Raw genomic sequence first — 20,492 nt, 5'->3', positions numbered from 1 at the left:
AATTGAGCCTGGGGACCGCCAGGCAAGGAGCCAGGGAGCAGCCTTGTACTGGCTGACAAGGCTGGGGGTGGGGGTGGAGAGTGGGGGAGAATGGGGAGTGGGGGGGTGGGTGCAGGTTCTAGGCCAGGCTTTGGGTTAACCTGTGTACAAAACTGCTGAGCTATGGATGATAAAGGGGAAGACGGCCAGTAGTCCAGAAAAGGAGAGGCTGAAACAGTTAGGGAAGCCATGAAGAAGGAAGTGGAGATGGCTGGGCTGGAGGAAAACCACAGGATGGATAGGATTCGGAGACCAGGAAAAAGAGCAAGAGGCACCCGAGAGGAGAACAGCAGGACGGGACCCCTGCAATCCCAGACGGTGAGAGCAGGTCCTCGACTGGAGAGGTGGCAGCTGGTGGGGATGATGGTTCAATGGCTGGAGGGAGGGCAGGGCAGGATTCTAGAGGCTGTCTTCAAGTCAGCTCAGATTTCCAGGAGAGACCACGGGACGGGATGGCTAAAGGCTGTGAAAAGGGAGCACCGTGGCAGAGTAGATGAAAAGGCCAGTGGGAGAGTCACGTGCCTCCCAGAGGGGAGCAGAGGGAGAGGTGAGCCGCAGGCCACAGCTGCCTGGGTGCAGAGTGGATGGGGTCCCGGGGTCTGCCGGAGAGAAGGGGAGAAAAAGCCAAATCAGAGGCACTTCCAAGGCTGCGGAACAGAATGTAGAGTTCAGAGTCCTCCTAGGTTTGTAGTCTGAGTGACCGGAAGAATATCAAAGAAGGGACACAAGCGGAGAAAGGAACAGAAGGAGAAGGAGGCGGGGGGGGGGGGGGGGGGGGCAAGATTAATCCGGGACATTTTAAATGTTAGCAAAGGCAGTTTCATCTTAAAAGCCATTGGCCGCTGAACTTTTTTTTTTACGTGGCAGAACTCTTTTGCCCTGAGCAAAATCTTAGAAGCACACAAAATAAATTGAAAGAGAGACAATGTGGTGTAAATGTAAGGGGTGTCTTGATCTTCGGCTCCCTACCCCCACCCCTCAGACCTAAGGGCTCTCCAGAACAGTGTTTGAAAACAGTTGTTGCTACAGGCAGTGGAAGATACTGGACCTGACTTGGGTAAGAGACGAGAGTTAGAGATGGATATTTGGGGTGGGCAGTCCAGAACTGGTGGCTAAAGATGTTTATAGGTGGGGAGGAAGGATTGAGAGGGAGAGCCACAGACAATACTGGCGGAGACACTGGTGGAGACAAGGAGGGGAGCAGCCTGCAACCCTGGGGGAAGCGTTCAGCCTGTCTCTTTCACCAAGTGAAAGATTTCCTGTCTTTCTCCAGGACTCTCTCACTCCCATCTTTCCTCTGTCAGGCTCTACCTCCATCTTATCCTCGCCTTTTGTGCATCTCTTGTCCCACTCTTTCTCCTTTCCTCTCCGTCTGCCCTCCTTTCCCTAACTGCATTGCACCCCTGCATCTCCAGTCTCATCTCTCTCATGCTCTCCACATCTCTGCCTCCTCGCCAGGCAGTTCTTTAGGGACTGCGTTTTTTTTTTTTTTCAAGATTTATTTTTAGCCCCTATGCCATCCTGAGGATGTGAACACTATTCCTGAGTCATAGCTTTACAAGGAAGCAGGCCCCAGAGTTCTCTTTACAGCCCTGAAGATCGCTTATCAACCTCTGGCCAGGCGCTGAGGGGAGAGAGCTTTATCTGAGAGTTCTGCTATAGGTGCTTTTTTCCTTCTTCCCCACCCCCAGCTCAGCCTCCAGCTGCTGCAACGCAGGGAGCTGTAGTCAGAAAACCAGCTGCTCCGGCTGGTCGCAGGGAAGCAACATGAGCGTGGCTCACTTGTATCCACATCACATACGCCCCAGAGGCGGGACCTGGCGGGAGCCTCTAGTGAGTCTGCAAAGAAAAGCAAAGAGAAAACACGTCGGGAGAAGGAAGAAGGTGAAATCAATTCTCAAGAGTTCTGCATCTGGGTCCGGAGACCCAGTAAATTGTCACCTTGAACAAATCATTTAGTTCTACTCAACAAGTACTTGGTGAATCCCTTCCCTACTCAAGGTTTCTAGGTTCCAATTTTGTGTGGGTAAAATGAGATGACCAAATTAGATTCTGAGAAGGGCTGCATTTTTTGGACAATCATCACATGTAGTACAGCACTAGACTCCCAGAGACATCCTGTCATTTCCCATAGGCAGAAACCGAATCTCAAAGGGGTTAAATGGAGCCATAGGGCCAGTAAGTCAGGATTTAAAATCGTTCCAGTGTCAGCCACATCCCAGTCACCTCTACAGCACCAGCCTGCCTCCTTGAGCCTCTCCCGGCTCCAGCTTTTACCCAACCTTAACGCAGAAGAATGACAACCAACTTTGTATTGGATATGTATCCACTTATCAGGAACACCGTCTGACATGTGAAAGCAAGTGCTTTAAGGGCTCAGAGTGACTAGGGACTTGGAGAGCCGACAGGTGACAAATAACTAAGCAGGTTCCCATGTCTGGCTAGGCAATGGGTTAAAAGTCCTAGTTAAGGCAAGACCTGTAAATCACATCCCCTGCAACCCAGCATTCCTAAATGGGAGAGACAGACATTTTGTTTCTATGGCACTGCTTCACCAAAGCCTGTAGTCAAAATTATTAAAAAAAAAATTAAATAGTATACTGTCATGGAATTGCCAAGAGCAATTAGATTATTAATTATGCTAAAATATTGACCCTTGAGGACCCAGCTTCCCAGCCACCATTTCTCATCTATATTCCATCTACATTCTCTCTCTCTCTCCTCTCAGCAGCAAATCTCAACACACCAACACATATATACCTCTCCCTGCTTGCTTTTTAGATGTCTTGGGGTCCCCCAACAGAAAATAAAATGATGTGTAAATTGCATGGCCAGGGTGAGAGGTGAGAAGGAAAAATAATTCCTGAATCACACTCAGAGGCAAGTTCCTTCCAGATGGAATGAGCAATCCCAAGAGTGCAGCTTAGAGAGGGGCTGGTCGGCTGACCCTGATGCGAGTCCGGGGACCTGACTGATCCCTGTAGGATATTAGTCACTCTATAAAACCTCTAGGACAGTTTCCCAGGCTGTGGGGCCCTATAGTCAATTTCCCATAGGGTCTCAGAGCCTGAGAACCTATGCATTGCACTGCTCAGTGGATGGCTCATGTTGCATCAGATGCGATTTGTCCTTTAAAACATGATTTCAGCAGATGTCCCAAGACGGGGCTGTAGACTTGTTAACATCTCTCAGTTAGGGAGCTCTGTGACCCAGGCTTCCCAATTCCTAGCCACGAAGCATCGCAGAGACTGGAGGGTCACAAGCCCTTACCTTGAGGGGTTGCCACATGCGCATTTCCAAGAACGACTAGCCTGGGATTCCCAAAGAAGGTCTTGGGATGGATAAGATGGCAGCAAAAAGCTGGAAGAAGATCATCAGTTCACCAGGGCACATCTGAGAAAAAAAATATATGGAAAAGAAGTATAGACTTTCAAAAATGGCAGGCATCAAAGATTACCCAGGATACTTCCCTCCCATACATCCCTTTCTTGGATTTGTTGAGTCTTGGCTTAAACTCCCTTCTTTCTTTCTCAGTAATTGATTTCATCTTTCAATTCCTTGCAATGTTATAACATTTTTTTTGCAGCTGATATAACCAAAGGGGAGGTGGATAAGGATATCTCATCAGCATCAACGAGAGAACAATATGTCATTCTTTTCATTATTCATTCCATTTCTCGGTACTATGGGTTTCTTATTTCCATATAAAGAAACTGGGATTTAGAAGAGGGAGAAACATCAGAGTGGAAGGAGAGAGAAAGAGGTAGGGAATGTGGCTCAGCACAGCAGCCAAGCAGGGTACGAGCTATGGCAGTGAGATATTTGGGGTGCGCGGTGTCCCCCAGCCCAACACAGACCTAGCCCTTGTCTTGACATGAGCACTGTCAGACCTGCAACCAGGAATGACACTCTGGGAACACTCCTTTCTTCCCGCCCTGGTCAACACACAACTGTGCTCTGGTGTTTGTGTCATGATCTACCCCAAATAGCATTAACAGTTTAGGATGAAGCTAAAAAGTATTCCTCCTAAAAATCAAAAGTGGTATTTTTACAGCATTTTCACTCTGGAGGATGCAACATACAAACGTATCACTTTAGACCAGATACAGCAGGATCGATCAAGTAACACACAATCCAACAATGGATGCCGCAACCCACAGCCTTTTCCTCTATTTCAACCACCAGGATCATCTGCCCACCTGCAAAATGTGCTCTTCAGATCCTGGGGAAGTTCTCTGAACCCACCATCGCCATTTATTCAAGATCTCACCTAAGCAGCTTGAATCTGAATCAAAGGTCAGGTCAGAAAGAGAAATCTAGAAGCCTTGAAGAAGTAAAAAAGAAAATAGGTTCAACAGACACCCAACTTGCCAAGTTTCAAACTACCTTTCCCCTGGGCGTTGGGGCTGATTTATGATGGCAGGAGTTGACTTCCTGTTTTTTTAAGACAAGAGGTGAGTAGACGCTCAGAGACATTTCTGGGCATCACTCAGCTTTGAAAAAACAAAGCATGACTTCAGCATAACTGGAGCAGATCTGGTGAGATAGAAACAACTCCTTAAACAAGAAATTTATTAAATTAATGGGACAGTTACTTTGGAAAAGGAGAAGAGTCACCAAAGCCAGGGGCAAAGGACTGTGGTCCTGGAGAGGTAAGCAACAAGACTTTATGGACTCACTGGATAACAGCTTTAGTCATCTTTCTGCTGCATTAGATGAGGAAACCAGTGCTAAAAGATGATGACAGGAAACCAGAGAGACCTATGCTTTTGGCTTCAACTGGGAGTAGACTTTCTTGTTATTTTTCCCATCTGATCCCAAGAGAAGAACTTTGAAGGTGTGGAGGCTGATTAGCAGGTACCATAAGACTCAGGTGTACTATCAGTTTAGTGGGGGCAACAACTCAAATCCGATTTTCTGGGAAAGACTCAGTTTCAACTGCTGGTCCTAATGTCTTCATAAGTAGAGCGCCAGCTGTTAGAACAGGTGTCCTGTTTTCAATAATGGAAGTGAGACCACTCATAACCCATAAACATGGACAAAAGTGGACACATTTGTTGGGATCTAGCTTTGGGGCAGATATGTTCCCTTGCAAGGAGTCCTTCCTTGAACCTATGTCATAAAATAGCACACACATGCCATCAGATAGTTTGGAACTATTTTATTCTTCCAAAAATAGTTATCACCACCCAACGTAAATGTGTGGTCCCTTATCTTTCCCTTTCTTTCCTCTGAAACATAAGAACATTCAATCTAATAGTGGCTCAAAGAGTGGGTGAGTGTGGGAATATGTATTTATGCTTGTCTAACTTAAGCTTCTTCTTTTTAAAAAAGTACTGTGGTAGCATATATGCAATACAGAATTCCCCATTTTTAACCACTGTCATGTGCACAATTTGCTGACATTAATTGCATTCACAATATTATGCTACCAACTCCACCGTCCATGGATCAAAACTTCTCCATCACTCAAACAGAAACTATGTTCCCAAAAAGTAAAAACCCCTCATTTTCCCCACTTCACCCCAGCCCCTGATAACCTGTAATCCACTCTCTCTCTCTGTATGCATTTGCTTATTGTAGGTATTTTATATCGGTGAAATCACACAATATTTGTCCTTTTGTGTCTGGCTTATTTCAGTCAGCACAAATGTCTCCAAGGCTCATCCAGGCCGTAGTATGAGTCAGAACTCCATTCCTTTTGATGGCTGAATAATATCCCATTGCATGGATATACCACATTTTGTTTATCCACTCACCTCTTGATAGACACTTTGGCTGCTTCCACCTTTTGCCTACTGTGAATAATGCTGCTGTGAACATTGGTGTACAAATACCAGTTTGAGTCCCTGCTTTCAATTTTTTTGGATATATGCCTAGAAGTCAAATTGAGGTTATATGGTAATTCTATACTTAACTTTCTGAGGAACTGCCAAACTGTCTTCCATAGTGGCTACACCATTTTACATTCCTGCCAGCAATGCACAAGTGTTCTTATTTCTCCACATCCTTGCCAATACTTTCTCTGTTCTGTCTTTTTTTTAATGACAACCATTACAATGGGTGTAAAATGGTATCTCGTTGTGGTTTTGAGATGCATTTCCCTAATGGCCAATGACGTTTAATATCTTTACAGGTACTTATTGGCTACTTACTATGTCTTATTTGGAGAAGTATCTACTCAAGTCCTGTGCCCATTTTTAATTGGACTCTTTGTCTTTTTATGTTGAATTGTGGGAGTTCTTCACATATTCTGGCTTTAAGCCCTTACAAGATATATGATTTTCAAATATTTTCTCCTGTTCTGTAGCTTGTCTTTCACTTTCTTGATAATGTCCTTTAATGCAGAAAAGTGCTTAATTATGTTTTATCCTAGGATTTTTATAGTTTGGTTTCTTATATTTAGGTCATTGTGCACTTTGAGTTAATCTTTGGGTTAGGTGTGAGGTAGGGATCCAACCTAAGCTTCTTAAGTATAGAGTCTGTGCCTGACAACTCTGCCCCTTCCCTAGTACCTTACACATGTCAGACTCTTAATAAACATGAAAAGAGAAAAGGACAGGACATGAGAGGCAGGAGGCCCTACAACAGGTGACACAAAATATTGCTGAGAGTACACATATCATCAAGACCCCAAAACATTAGTTCTTCACTCAGCACACCCTGTGCCTACTCCAGCCCATGGAGGTCAGCACTGTCACCATGTTCCCCTCCCCACTAACTTCCATTTTCCATGCACGCACTGTTTGCCTGGATTTCCTTCCCACCCTACTGTTGGTGCTGTAACACCGTTACTAAGCATTCTTACACCAGTAAGACCTGCCAGACCCACTCCCTCTTGCCTGCCTTAGTTTTTATCTAACAACTAAATCGCAGCCAGCTTTCCCAGGGCTGCTTTACATGATCAGGAAAGTGAATAAATTTGGGGGTGAGGAGTAGAGAATAAGGGTGGGACAGAGTAAAAGTCCCTATCATCTCACTTTTCAGGGATGGGTGATGTTTGCAGCTGATTTGTGATGCATCTACTGCACTTCATGACCACCCCGAGGTGCGAGCATCTGTGGATGCTCTCCCAGATGGATAGTGAGGGCACAGAAAGGTGGGCACACACCCCCTTGCAGTGAATGGCCAGGACAACTCTGCCTGGACCCCAGGTTCTCGGTCCTGATTCCACACACTGAGTCATGGTGCAGTTGCCCAACTGGAGTTAGAAAAGTCCAGAATTTGGAGCCAGAGAGACTCAAGTATGAATTATGCCACCTGCTAACCATGTGGCCTTGAGAACATTATATACATATGTTATACAAGCCTCTGTTTCACCAGCAGGTAAAAAATGGGAAAATGAAACCGTACTTACTGGGCGTTGTGCTATGTAAATGAGGCAGGAAACATTGTAGATATTTAATCGCCCAAATAATAGCATGTAGACCTTTTGTCCTAGAATGCCGGGCGCCATACATAACCCAGTAAAAGTTTCAAAGATAATGCTAGCTATCAAGAAGGAAGAAGACAGGGAGATGAAGAAGACGCCAACGTAGAAGAAGGAAAGAAAAGGGGGAAGGGAAGAAAAAGAAGTGCTAATGGCTGGTCATCTATTTGGATTGAAATAGTAATGTAATAATAAGCTAGCAGATGATTTGGGTGCTATTTGGGTGTGTGGGAAACCTGATAACTGCAAGAGAATGTGAAAAGTGCAGTATCACAGGCATGCATGAAGGTGGGGGAGACTCTCTTTTCAGTAAGGTCTTGCCCTGAGTAAATTTTGACATGGGTCTTTAAGGATGAGTAAGAATCAGCAAGGAAGGGGAAGGGCATTTAGGCAGAAGGAACCACATATTCAAAGTCCCCAAGTTGAGAACCAGCATGTCCAGGGTAGCCTGCAGCCCTGAGAGCAGAGGGGAAGTTCATTCCTTTTTTAGGAATGAACCTGAGAAAGAGTCAGGGCCCGGTATGAGGGCTCAGTTTGCCAGGTGCAGCAGTGGGGACTTTATCAGAGGAAAGGACATGACTAGATTTGCTTCAGAAAGATGATTCAGTGGCCTCAAGAAGGAAGACAGTCAGTAGATAATCCAGTGAGAAAACCCCTACAGGTAGATGGCTCATATGGTAAATGAGGAAAATCTTCAAAACCAAAAGTGAACGCCGAAGTCACTAAAATCTAAAATGGGAGCTGAGTTTCTTGCCCAGTCTGCTCCATGCGGGAGTCACAGAAAACTCTATCTCTGTCTCCAGCTGCTTTCTAATCCCAGGGATAAAGGTGAGTAATTCAAAGGAAGGGGCCCCCAAAACCTAAGGGAATATTTATTTTAAGTAGATTGACGTCCGTAGGAAGGAAAAAAAATCACCAAGGTCCGAATGGGGCACCATGACATTCACATAGCCCGGCCATTGTGTAAGGAGCAAAATTCCTCAAGATTGTGTTTGTCCAAGAAATCAGACGGTTTACGGTCCCTGAGTCAAAACACTCAAGGATTGGAAGCCAGAGTTTCCTGGGCTGAACCCAGTTACTAAATAAAACGAAAAGGAAAGAGCAAAACCATGCATTGTTGTGAAGTGGGTGGGGTGGGTTGCCCAGGCTCCAAGCCAGCAGATACGATGACAGAAACTCTGCAACAGGGCACTTGGGGCTGCCGAGGCCCCCTCCCACCTCCACTCCACCTTCTGCTCCCCTCACCCCACCCCGTGATGGGTGCTGTTGGCACCGCAGTGAAGTCTGCTAATGGCTCAAACCACTTGGAGGTGTGAACCCAGCTAGGTCATTGACAAGCCACAGTAGGAGCCAGGCTCATCCCCAGAGGTCAAATGAAACCTCCTTTCCTCTTGCTCATTTGGGTACCAGTCTACACTCGTGTCCTGCAAAAAACAGACACCAAGAGGAGCAGCCCATTCCTCCTTCGTCCTTACAGAAAAAGTTGCGAAGAGCAGGGGAGAGCAGAGTCACATTTTGTCAACTATAGAGGAAGGTAATGGTTCAGGCAAGCCCCTGGGTGGGAACAATGGGGAGGAACATGCGGGAGGAGATAGAATAATGGGGAGGCTGCTTCCTACATCCCGGGGCCAGACGACCTCCTTACAGATTCCCCAGCTCCGGTTCCCCGCAACGGGCTCAGGAGCCACTGTGCATGCAAGCTGTGAGCAGGGAACTCCCTGCAGTCCACGGGGGTCTTATCAGGACCACCCTGGTTGAAACACCGAGGGAACAAATAGGGACAGTGATGAGGAGAGAGTGCACCTTGACATTGTAATGCCCCGTCAGTGCTCTGAGGCACAGAAAAGGACCTGTTTGTAATAAGTTAGAAGCCAGCTGCCTCCTGCCTAGGGGAAATAAAAATACACCAGGCCACTTCTGGTCGGGACTGTATGTGTTTGGGGTTGTCCAGTGACCCCAGACACTGCTCAGATGTCTTTCACATGATCACACCTCCAAGGCTTTCAGAGGGATGTGCTTTGTGAATGAGGGTCACTAATGGAGTGGCGAGGCTTTTGCCACATTCAGATTCTCTAATATTTTAAGTCCTGGAGATTGCATTTGTTGAGAGATTCTGAAAGTGTTGCTTCAAGCTGAACTCAAAGTAATAACCAATTCAGAGAGGGGTGTGAAATTTCTTCTCAAAGGTTAGCAGCAAAAACATTTTATAAACAAAAGGGAAAGAAAAAAAAAAAAAACCCAGCAAAAGTCTGCAAACTATTAACTCTATCTCTGTTTATTTCAGAAAAGCAGATGGGCTTGGCTTTTTTTTTTTCACTTTTTTTTTCTAAGTTAAATTTTTTTTTTCTTTAAAGTTCTTTTCAAGAGAAGCTCCATTCCCACGACTGACCCCTGTGAGAACAGAATTAAGTTTACTCTGTTGTAGGGTCTGATTCTGTCATCATTACCAAGGAGTGTTAAATGATCACCCTGGCTGCAGCATGGCAGAAAACAGAACACACCGTCAGCCCGCCTGGAGGCTGTAGAATTAATCTTCAGCTCGTTTCTCCACCTTGCTCGGGTTGGCTGAAGGGGGTGGGGCTGGTCGGTTGGAAACAGGCACCAGAACCCGGTGCGTCTGAACCCACTGCACTTCATCAAGGGTGGGCTCAGGACCAGCCCCTGCCCTAAGCCACACTGCATGGGAGCTCCTCACCCCATCTTCTTCTTGGTCCCCGACCCTCCTCCTTTGGCTTCCGACTCCTAATTTTTTTTCCAGTGAAGACAGCAACTGCAAACGGAGTCCCATTAAGACATTAGGGACAAAACCAGCCCCCACAGAGGTGTTTGGACTCCACAAGAGCCCAAAGGCTCAGGGCAGGGCCAGAGGAGATGAACTGTGAATATGAAGCTGGGGAGGCAGAGACTAGAATAGCTGGGGGTTCTGGGGAGAGATTTCGTGAGGTCTTCTGAGGGTCCCTCCTATTCCATCAGCTTGACCCTGATCACTTTTCCAGCTGAGAAGAACTTTTTGACAAGGGTGAGCCTTGGAGGGCTGACTGGACTGAGACTGGGAGAGGTCAAAACGCAGATGCTAAGTTCCCTCAGCTTATCTCAGCAGCGAGCGTCTGGGGTGTGTTGCAAAAGGTGAAGGGAGACCCAGTGCAGCAAGTGATTTCATCTTCACTGCTGCTCAGCAAAACTCAGGGTGTCCAGTCATTTAAAGATCCCTAGACTTGAAGCAAAAGTTAGAAACTTGACTTGGCCTCTCCAGTCACATCGGCATTTAAGTCATCTTCAGGCCGGTAACACAAGGACGAGCCCAAGAGATTGTTAGAGGGGGTGCAAGGGGCATGAGCTGAAAACTGCTACCAAAGACTGTCCAGAACTGTGTGTTCTGTTTTCTGCCATGCTGCAGCCAGGGTGATCAATGTCCAGGAGTAAGGCATTGGAAGTGTTTTCTGTAGATCGTGGGGAGCACTCCATCGTGCTTAGTCTGTGCCCTCTGCCGGAGAGAGGAGAGAGAAAGTCAAATAGCGACATTTTGCCCTGTTCACGGCGTGAAAAGGAACTAATCCAAGAGCATCAGTGGTTTCAAACCCTGACTGTGCCTTCAGCATTGGTTGGCATTCGAGGGTTAGGCTGGGAGCGTGTCACACCCCAGCTCACCGGGGACTGGTGTCCAAGCCCCTGAACAGTTTGACTTTCCTTTAGAAAGCTTCCAGGGAAGCCACCCGGTTTGGAATCTCAGATTTGGCAAATAAGCAAAGAAAAAAATTAGCCCCAATTATTTTCCAGGACTTCCATTCTCCCTGACGTGTGACATTCCTGTTAGCATTAGCCAGAGCTAAACATTTTTTTTTCTGTAGGCGGGGGAGAGCCAGGGCTTTAAAACATCGTTCCTGACAAAGATAAGGCTGGGATTCTGATACAGACATTGTCTCCAGAGTTTGTCTTTCTTCTTTCTTCCTTTCTTATTATTTTTATTTTTTTGATAGGTTTATAATTTTCTTTTTAAAACACATTGAGCAAAGGGGGTAAAAAAAATGACGCACATTGCAATAAGCTTGACCTCTGAGCAGTCCTCTTGTTCCTTCAGCGGAGCAGTTTTGTTTTCTTAAGAGCTATTTTGTCATAAAGACAAAAGTCTTAGCAGTTTTTTTTCCTCTTTCCTTTCAACCTGTGTGATTTCAAATTGTACTGAGGTCTTTTGGCCCAGAACTGGGTGCATACAGCGCACTGGCGCCCCCTCGAGGTGGCAGGGAGAGGTGCAGTACAAGGTGACAGGTGAACCTCAAGCCCTCTCTAATCAGCCAGGCAAGCCCATCTAGGCTCAAAGTCAGAGTGGGGGGGGATCCCAAAACCCAGGAGCAGCATTTCTAACCCAGCTCTGACACCAATGCGCTGTTCATGTGTCCGCGTAGTGGGAAAAAGATTGGCTTTGGTATAAAACAGGGCTTCGACCGCTTTCCAACATAGTCAGTCAATCTCTCCAATTTTTTGTCCCTTTCTGTAGGACAGGAATAATTATAGGATCCTAGCAAGTGCTTCTTGAGTCTGTGGCAGGTCTGGACTAAGTGTTTAACATGTATTAACCCATTTAATTTCCCACCCTATCCGCCCCCCCCCCCACCAAGCCCTATGAGTTACATGTTATTACTGTCCACTGCTTGAAAATGAGGAAACTGAAACCCAGGGTGAGTTAGAGCCCCCCAGGGTGGGTTAGAGCCCCCCCAGGATGGGTTAGAGCCCCCCCAGGGTGGGTTAGAGCCCCCCCAGGGTGGGTTAGAGCCCCCCAGGGTGAGTTAGAGCCCTCCACCACTGGCAACTGGTAAAATAAGGTTTGAACCCAGGTATCAAACCCAGGTGTATCACGCCATGGGCCAGGCTGCCTTGCTGGGCCGCTGCAAAGGAAAACGTGAACTGCCTAGCCCTGGGGCTGGAGCCTCACAAACTCAAGACATAATAGCTATAATTTAGGTTCCCGTTCGTTCTTGGCCCACCACTTTCATAGCACCATGGGCAAAACATCTTAACTTCTCTGTGCTTCTGTTTTCTACTCTACGGAAAGGATTGGGAGAGGTCCCCTGTAAGACAAGTCTTGGTATATACGTATATATAGCAATATACATATATATATATTTATGCTAACCTAAGAATCCACTGGGCAAATCAATCACTTTCCTCAACAGTAGAAGGAAGGGGCTGGTAATCCTCAAGAATCTTCAGGACACTGATGGTTTCCTGACATTTATATCAATTTCAGCTGTTCCTTGGGAGAGATGCAGAGCACTACCGAGTGCAGGCAAGACGCCAAGCTCCTGGGGCTCCCCCCTCCCCTACCCCTTGCTACGGGCTCTTGGAGCCCTTCCTAACAGAACGACTCACTACGGATCTGTTTACTGTGGGATTGGAAACAGGTGTGGATGCAGAAGGTGGTCTGGCGGCTCTCAGGAGTTCTAACCCAGCTCTGGGCTCTCATGCCGACCCTACAATACAGCGCTTACAGTCTCTTACGCACACAGAGTTAGCCTGAGGATGAGTAACTCATGCAGAGAGCAACAGCTAAGCTGGACTGAGCTCTGATTCTCACCATTAGGTGGGAGAAAATCCAACTGACCAGGCATACAAGTGACCTAGAGATGGGGAATCCATAAAAATAGATGACTAAGCCTACTGCATTTTTAAAAAATTGATTAACTCTTACTCTAAGTTCTTAGCCTCCTATTGTTTCTATGAACCTTTGACAATAATTCCGTTAAGACCAGAGGAAGAGCTTCCCAAGTGTATCTGTTACACAAAAGATGTGGTCATAAAGAAAAAAATTTAATGTAATTCTAAAGAAAAGGACAAGTGAGTTTGGACGGAGAGAGGCGGGAAGCTGTCTTCTGTAGGATGGGGATCTTGAAATATGCCTCCTCAAAAGAGACCAAATTTAGGGGTGTTTATTGTCAGAAGCGAGAAGTACTGAGCTCCTCTCGGTAAGGCAGTTAACAAGCACAGGTTGGATTTTCAAGGAAGGCTGTCTCTTGTCTTTACTGGAAGATGGCCTTTTCACCGCCTCCCTCGGCTGCGGCGTTGGGGACTAGTGTTCTGCGCCGAGAGAGACCCCTTCTGTCCAAACGATGGTGGTGCAATGCAGCCAGCCAAAGAAATCTCACAAAAGACGTGGGAAAGGGGCAGAGCCTAAAACCCACCCGAGGTGTCCGCAGCCACAAGTCCAAGCCCCGTTCTGCTCTCTCCTATGCATCACCCAGCAAGTTCTTCCCTGGGCTTCCACTGGGTATCAGGCACCGGCTGGAAGCTGCTGGTGGTGAGGTGGGCACGGTGTTGGCCCTTTCCATGAGACCAGCTGTCACAAGGGTGGAAGGTCTCTTCTACCTGCACAGGAAACAGCAAAGTCCTATGCAGGGAGCACACAGAGCTTCCTCAGAAGGGAAGAGGTCTGAGCTAGTCTTGGTCAGGCAGAAAGAAGAGTGCATGTAGCGGTTGTGGGGAGGCAAGCCTGGCATGGTGGCCCTAGGGCATCTTCCAAGTAGGGCATTCGGGAGTGGTGGGAGGTGAGGATAGACAGGCAGGGTGGCATGGGCTGTTAAAGGGAGCATGTGACGTGATGAGGGCTTTGCCACTTGTCCTAGAGGCAGCGCACAGCTCCTTGGTTTTAAGCAGAGGATGGGATTTCACAAGGGAGACCTGGGGACACCTCCAGGATGCCTGCACGGCCTGGGGTTGGGAAGATACAGAGACAACGTGACAGGACAGTGGCCTCCCACGGAGCCAGACACTCTCCAGGCGACCCCGACTGAAACATTCTCCTGGACCTCAGGTTTTCTGCCCCAATATCATTCATCACCACTCTGCTAAAGACAAAATGATGCATTTATGGCCCAAGTGTCTGGCTCTACATTAATTTCTAATTTGAAGAGCAGAATCAGCCTAAAGAATATGCCTCCACCACTCCTCCAGGGGACTTCAACAGCGAAAAGAACCCAACCTGAGGCAGTTTACAACAAATCAGGGTAAAGAAAGATGAAAATGCAAACAAATAATGGGAAGAAAAGTTTCACTAAATTCTTTAGTGCACATGAAATTTTACAAGCAGCTCAAGCACATCGGCTGTCTGTGCCAGCTGACTCTTCTGATGGAACAGGTGACACAGGATAAGCTATTATCCACAAATGCTCACACCTTTAGTGTTTCTGTCATTTTCAAAATGCCAAGCAAAGCCATGCTCCATATAAGACCCAGAGAGTAAGTGATGGAGAATTAGAACCTTGAGCCCGAGGCCAGCTCCAGCAAGGAGAGGCCACACGAGTCTTTGTCAAGTCCACCCAGAGAATACCTGGGGGATGCCCTCACCAGCATGGGCTGCGGCTCAGCCTCTGCCGTGTGGGTGGCCCATGCACAGAGAGGCCGGGAAGCGTGACAAGTCCGTCGGGTGGAAGAGGCCTAGTGGAAAGCATGCCTGGGCTCACCCTTAAAGCAGCACCATATCCTGGAAGCCTCAGGAGCTGCTGAATTGATCCAGTGCCCAAGAATGACCTCAAACTTCACTGAGGTCTGGCTTCCGGAGTGCCCAGTGGAAAAGCAGTCGGCCTCCAAGGATCTATAGTATGCAGTGGTGCCAATTGGGTGATGTGATCCCCTTCCATTCCCATCCCAGGCTTTCTCATAACCCTGGCTGCCAAGGAAAGACAGATTCTTTCCGGGGCTCACTGAGATCCTGGAGGGTTTCCTTTTCAAAGGCTCTTTCCAGGCTGAGAACAGGTAGAGTGTTTCACTTGTTAGGAATCCAGGGGCTTCCCTGACTCTGTTGTCTCCAGGTTGAAGGGTTGAAGAAGATTAATCTGCTCCCCTCTCAAGGGCACTTCCAGTGCCTGGCACATAATAGGTGCTCAATAATTGCTTATTCAGTACCCAGGGTTAACAGCTAACGTGTCACATTTTACTTCCAGCCAGTTTGATAGCAGAATGACAGCTTCTTCATAACCGTCACTATCAGCTTCATCGAATTCAAAGCAACTGCAACTTCCCAGCTGGTTCTTTGTGCAAAACGCTGTGCTACATCTTCTCCTTGAAGTCTCCCAATGACCCATGGGCAGATAGCATTGTTATTCCCATTTTTCAGATGAGAGTAATGAGTTTAAAGAGGCAGTGATTAGCAGAGCTGGACTGCACCCTGGACCTTTTCCGGCGTCCCAAAGGCAGGCTCCTCATTGCCCAACTCACCAGGTGTCTCAGCATTTCCTAGAATACTGCCTCAAGAATGCTTTTCTTCCTAGTCAAGGAGGATGACCGTGAAAGGAGAAGATTCTTCCCCACTCATGAATCCAGAATCAAATATTGTTGACATTCTGCTCTTCTCCTGCCTGGGCATTTGTTCATTCATTTAACAAATAATGGTTGGGTGCTTACAATGTACTCTGCTAAGCAAGTGAGATGAATCCTAAACAAGACAACATGCCTGGGTCTTTGTAGGCGTGTGTATGTGTTTTATTGTGGCACAGGGACGAGAGTTGGAGAAGGGTGAATAAGAATTACAATAACCAGTAAACCACTCCAACTTGTCTTCTTGCCTCCAACAAGACTTTGTCACAACCACTAGTTACCCCCCATGAAAAAACTTACCTTTCCAGATAACATGGAGTCTGGCATCTAAGACACCCAGTTAGCTCCCCTGCCCACAAGCAGCATTAAGTCATGAGGAAAGCATCAACGTCAGAACAAAGAAAATCCAGGTCTTAATTTCAGATTCACCATTTACTCATTGATGACTTTTCTTTGCTTCCGTTTCCATCTGGATAATAGTTCCCCTCTTGGTTTCATAGGGACTATTGTCAGTTGGGGCAAGGCACAGTTTGGGTGGGATTGAGGTGTGAATATTAGGTGAGGGAATTGAGAAAGCAAATGAAAACTACTCCTTAAAAGTGTGCATGAAAAGAGGAAGAGAGATTTCATGGTGTGTGGGAAGGTGGGTGTCACTGAAGGAGGGGGCTTAAGGATGGGAAGGAATTTTGCATACTTATAACCTAAGGGGAGGGACCAACAAAGAGAGAGAGGTTAAGGCAGAGGAAACAGAAGCTTGACTCTTAGAGACACAGGAAGAGGCAGATGAACGCAGGGTCTGCATACAGTTGAATGAATTCGACTTAAACTGCAGACCCCTTCTCTGCGGTGAGTGGGAAGCAGGCAATTACAGGCGCAGAAAGGCGTTAAGAAGTGTACACGTAGCCAAGGGGACATGTGGAAAAGATATTTGGTAATAGTCTCACTGTTCTTCCATGAAATGGGGATAAGAGCAGCTGCAAGGATCAGAGAACAAAGTATGAACAAGAAATTGAAATGAGCAGGAGGAGGCTTGTATGAAGCAGTGGAACAAGGAGCTGCAAGCTTGGGCAAGAGGCTTTGAATTCTGGCTGAGTTTGGAGAACAGAAAAGGCAGCATAGCTTTGTGATTCGTGTTCCTACTCTGGTTCCTAAGGTGTAAGATCAAGAACTTGTAGCATTGAACCAGGCTTGGGGGATTGTTGGGTATGTGGGAAATTCATTCATTAAACGTGTATTGCTTTTTCATCATGCACTATCCTAATGAGCGCAATACAAATTAGGCTCTCATCAAGCTTTTAGCCTTGTAAAGAAAGTCAGTGGCACAAGGGAATCAGGTGTGTTGTTGCTACTGAGAGTTGCTGAGATGACCAACCATAGGGTATAGTCTTGGGCAAGGAAGAAGGCTGAGATCCAAGGAAGAAGTGTAGCGGTCAAGAGATCAGAGGTGTTTATGAGATCAAAGATGAGTGAGATGGGCAAACTCTCATGAGAAAACTGAAAGACCCAGGGAGGCCGTAGAAGACAGGCAGTTCTCCGCGAACCTATGGTCTAGGTTGTCCCAATGCAATGGAGGTGGAAGAGCAGGTCAAGGAAGGAAGAGAGAAGCTGTTAGGGCAGGCCACTTGAACAATTTAAAGCTCTCCTGAGATTATGGCTGTAAGCAAGACAGAGAAGACTTTGAGACAGAACCAAATGAAGAAACGTGACCTAAACTTTAATAGAAGAAAGACAAGGAAGGGTCATTTATTAGATTGGTACGAGCCACAGTGGGACTGTTTTTTTTTTAAGTTACACATCTGGAAGGTAAGGCAGGTATGCATTTGTTAGAAAATTAGTATCCTCTGGCAAACAGGGCTGCAGGGACAGAGCATCACCTTTAGGGCAATGGAGTGGACAGTGGTCTTCAACAGGGTAGAGGATAATAGAAAGTTTGACTGGGAATTCCTGAGATGACAAATGGCAAGAGTTGGGAAGTAGAAATATGAGCAAGAGGAGCCAGGGGTGAAGCAGAGGGGGATAAGGGGTTGAGGGGACAAGAGTGAATAAGAAATTGGCAGGGAAGTAGGAAGAGGGTTTGGTTGGCCCCAAAGCCTCTGTCTCTTCAAATTGAATCCAGAGGAGCTCTCTCCTTGTTGGGAGCTGCGGCAAGGGGCCAAGGCTGGAACCAGAACTAAGGTGAATCAAGTGAGGTACACAGGGCACAAAACCTAAGGATGCTTAACTCTCAGGGCCATGTAAGTTCAGGATCATCACCTACCTACTGCCCTCAAAAGCCACTTTCCTCAACTTATCATGCTCATGTGGCAGAAAGAATAAACAAGCATGGCACCCAGTCTCGGAGCGGGCAGGCTAACACTGACAAGACTTTAGAAAAAGGCATAATAGACACCTGAGCAAACTCTAAAAGAATAACTAGCATTAGCATGGCCCAACATTTCCTGCTTTTGCCAGAAGATGAGTTCGGAATTCCAGACATTGGTGGCATGTTTTCATCATCCACAAATGGTCAGTTCTGTGAGACCCTGAACCACCCTCAGCTTGGGCCCTAGAAGCAACTCTTGACCGCCCACCGCATGCAGACACTGTAATAAATCCAGGGTCCTTAGTTTCTGGAAGTTTTCAGTTTGGAAATAAACCCTGAGGCAGCCCACTAGCCGTCCTTTGTAGGATCCAGGCTACAGAAAAGCAACTGCTCTCCTCAGAACCTGCCAAGCCCGCCCCCTGGTGTCCATGCACTCTATCTGCAATATCCAATTTCTCACCACTTACCCACTCCAGAAATTTTGTTTTTCAGAGAGATATTCAGGCTTCATCTAAGCCACTGCCTTACCCTTTCTCCCCACCTGTTTCCACAAATTAGAAGCCACTGAAATGTAAAAGTAAATAAATAGCAAAGCTCAGTAGGAATGAACGAAAGGCCTGACAAGAGCAACTGAGCTTCCCCTTGCACTTGGAGCTGGTGGCCGGCAGGGGCAGCCACAGGCAGCCTTGGAATCTCACTCTTTAGGTGCCAAAAGCAACAGGAGCTGCTGACCAGAAGTACGTATGTTTTTTCCCCTTCTCTTCTCTCTGGATTGTTTTTCCATCACCTCCAGCCTTAACAAGAACTCCAAGAGGGCTCCCAGTAAGCCCAGTCCTGCTTGCAAACGTTGGGAAATGGTAGAGTAAGCGGTATCCACAGATGCTTCGTGAGGCCCATGGAAGACCCTCGGGGTCCCCTCGTACAAAGTCTATGATTTCTTAAGGGAAATGGTATGATAAGGACAGGCCACACACAGACTGGATCTCTAAACTGTCCTACCCTACAGCTGGCCACCAGCCGGGGAAAATCTTCAGGCTATTTATTTTCCCTCTCTCTCCTACAAAAGGATGAATCTCAAAGAGTCAGATTGGTCTAGGCGGACAAAGTGAGAGGAGGCATTGGCAATCTGTACTTAACTCAATCATTGTCTAAAGCCAAAAAGGGAAATCCAAGGAAAGTAAAACTTGGATGATTGGATTTGGCATGTTGACGAGGTGTCCCTTAGTTTCTTGTATTTCCACTTTATGCAGTCACTGTGCTGACACAGCCACGGTGGCGTAGAATTGGAATGTGAGGTGCTCAAAGCACTCAGCTGAAAAAAAAAATCCAGAAGGCTCTTAATACTTATTTCTTAACTCCTAAGCATTCTTGGATTAACATCATCCTTTTCATTCCTTCACCCATAAAATTTAAAACATGTATTTTATAGGGAAAATGTGAGCATTATTAATCTCTCCACACATGGAGCTTTTTCTAAGTTTCATCCTCTGCTCTAAACTCTTTGCTGGCTCCACAACCCCTGGGACAGTACAGCTCCCTCACTGGCACGCAGAGCCTTTCTCGTGCCTCATCTCTCATGTTTGCTGGCACATTGCACTGTATACCCGCAGCTATTTTTCCCATAGGGCCACACCAGTGTCTCTTACAACTCTACCCAGAAGGACTTCCCACCAAGTCTGCTGAGGGCATTTTTTCTCCCTCCAAGGTCCTGTTCAAATGTCCAGAGAAAATGTCTCTGAGCCCACCAGAGAGGGTTTGGTATATCCCCATCTCTCATAGGACTTTTCACGCTTCATTATGATTCTTTGCTGGCTCTGTCCTTCCCGCTAGACTGAGCTCCTCATAGGCAAGAACCATGCATTTTCATCTTGAATCCCAAAATTGTAGAAACAGCATTGCCTAACTGTGATAGGCACTCACAATTCTTCTGGATGGATGGATGGATGGATGCATGGATGAATGGATGGATGGACGGACAGATGGACGGATGGTTAGGTAGGTAGGTAGATAGATATATAAATAGATAGATAGATAGATAGATAGATATAGATAAACAGATAGATAGATAAGAGAGGACATCAGGGTTCTTGCACAAATCTCTCTCTATGTAAGATTACAGAGGTCATCTTTCGATATCCACCCCCTCTTTAAGATCTCCTACCTCCATTTCCAGAAGCTCAAAGCCCAGTAAGGAGCCTCTGCTGTATTTCATCAACCTCTGTCCCTCAGGTAATGCAACCCCACCTCCATTTTCCAGATTCTTAACTACTACAAAAATTACATCTTGGATCTCATGCCTTCCAGAAGGGGAGGGGTAAGTGGACAGAGAAACTAAATCACAATGTGATATCAATGACTAATATTTATTTCTTGTTATTTAACATTTGAAATTTAGCAAAGTCTCTACCGCCTTAA

The 20,492-nt window shown here is 46.6% G+C and overlaps 1 long non-coding RNA gene across 1 annotated transcript; it reads right to left on the bottom strand.

The window, feature by feature from the left end:
* Positions 1 to 1,554: 1,554 nt before the first annotated feature.
* LOC143643163 (uncharacterized) lies at positions 1,555 to 4,405 on the bottom strand. Its single transcript, XR_013156164.1, has 3 exons — positions 4,310 to 4,405; positions 3,310 to 3,432; positions 1,555 to 1,878 (listed from the first exon to the last, which is right to left on the bottom strand). It is a non-coding gene; the product is annotated as an uncharacterized LOC143643163 (long non-coding RNA).
* Between the last annotated feature and the right edge of the window lie 16,087 nt (positions 4,406 to 20,492).

Source organism: Tamandua tetradactyla, chromosome 8 (genome assembly GCF_023851605.1).
Source record: "Tamandua tetradactyla isolate mTamTet1 chromosome 8, mTamTet1.pri, whole genome shotgun sequence".
NCBI lineage: Eukaryota > Metazoa > Chordata > Mammalia > Pilosa > Myrmecophagidae > Tamandua > Tamandua tetradactyla.
Note: the sequence above shows the minus strand (reverse complement) of the source record. Positions and strands in the feature narration are given on the sequence as shown.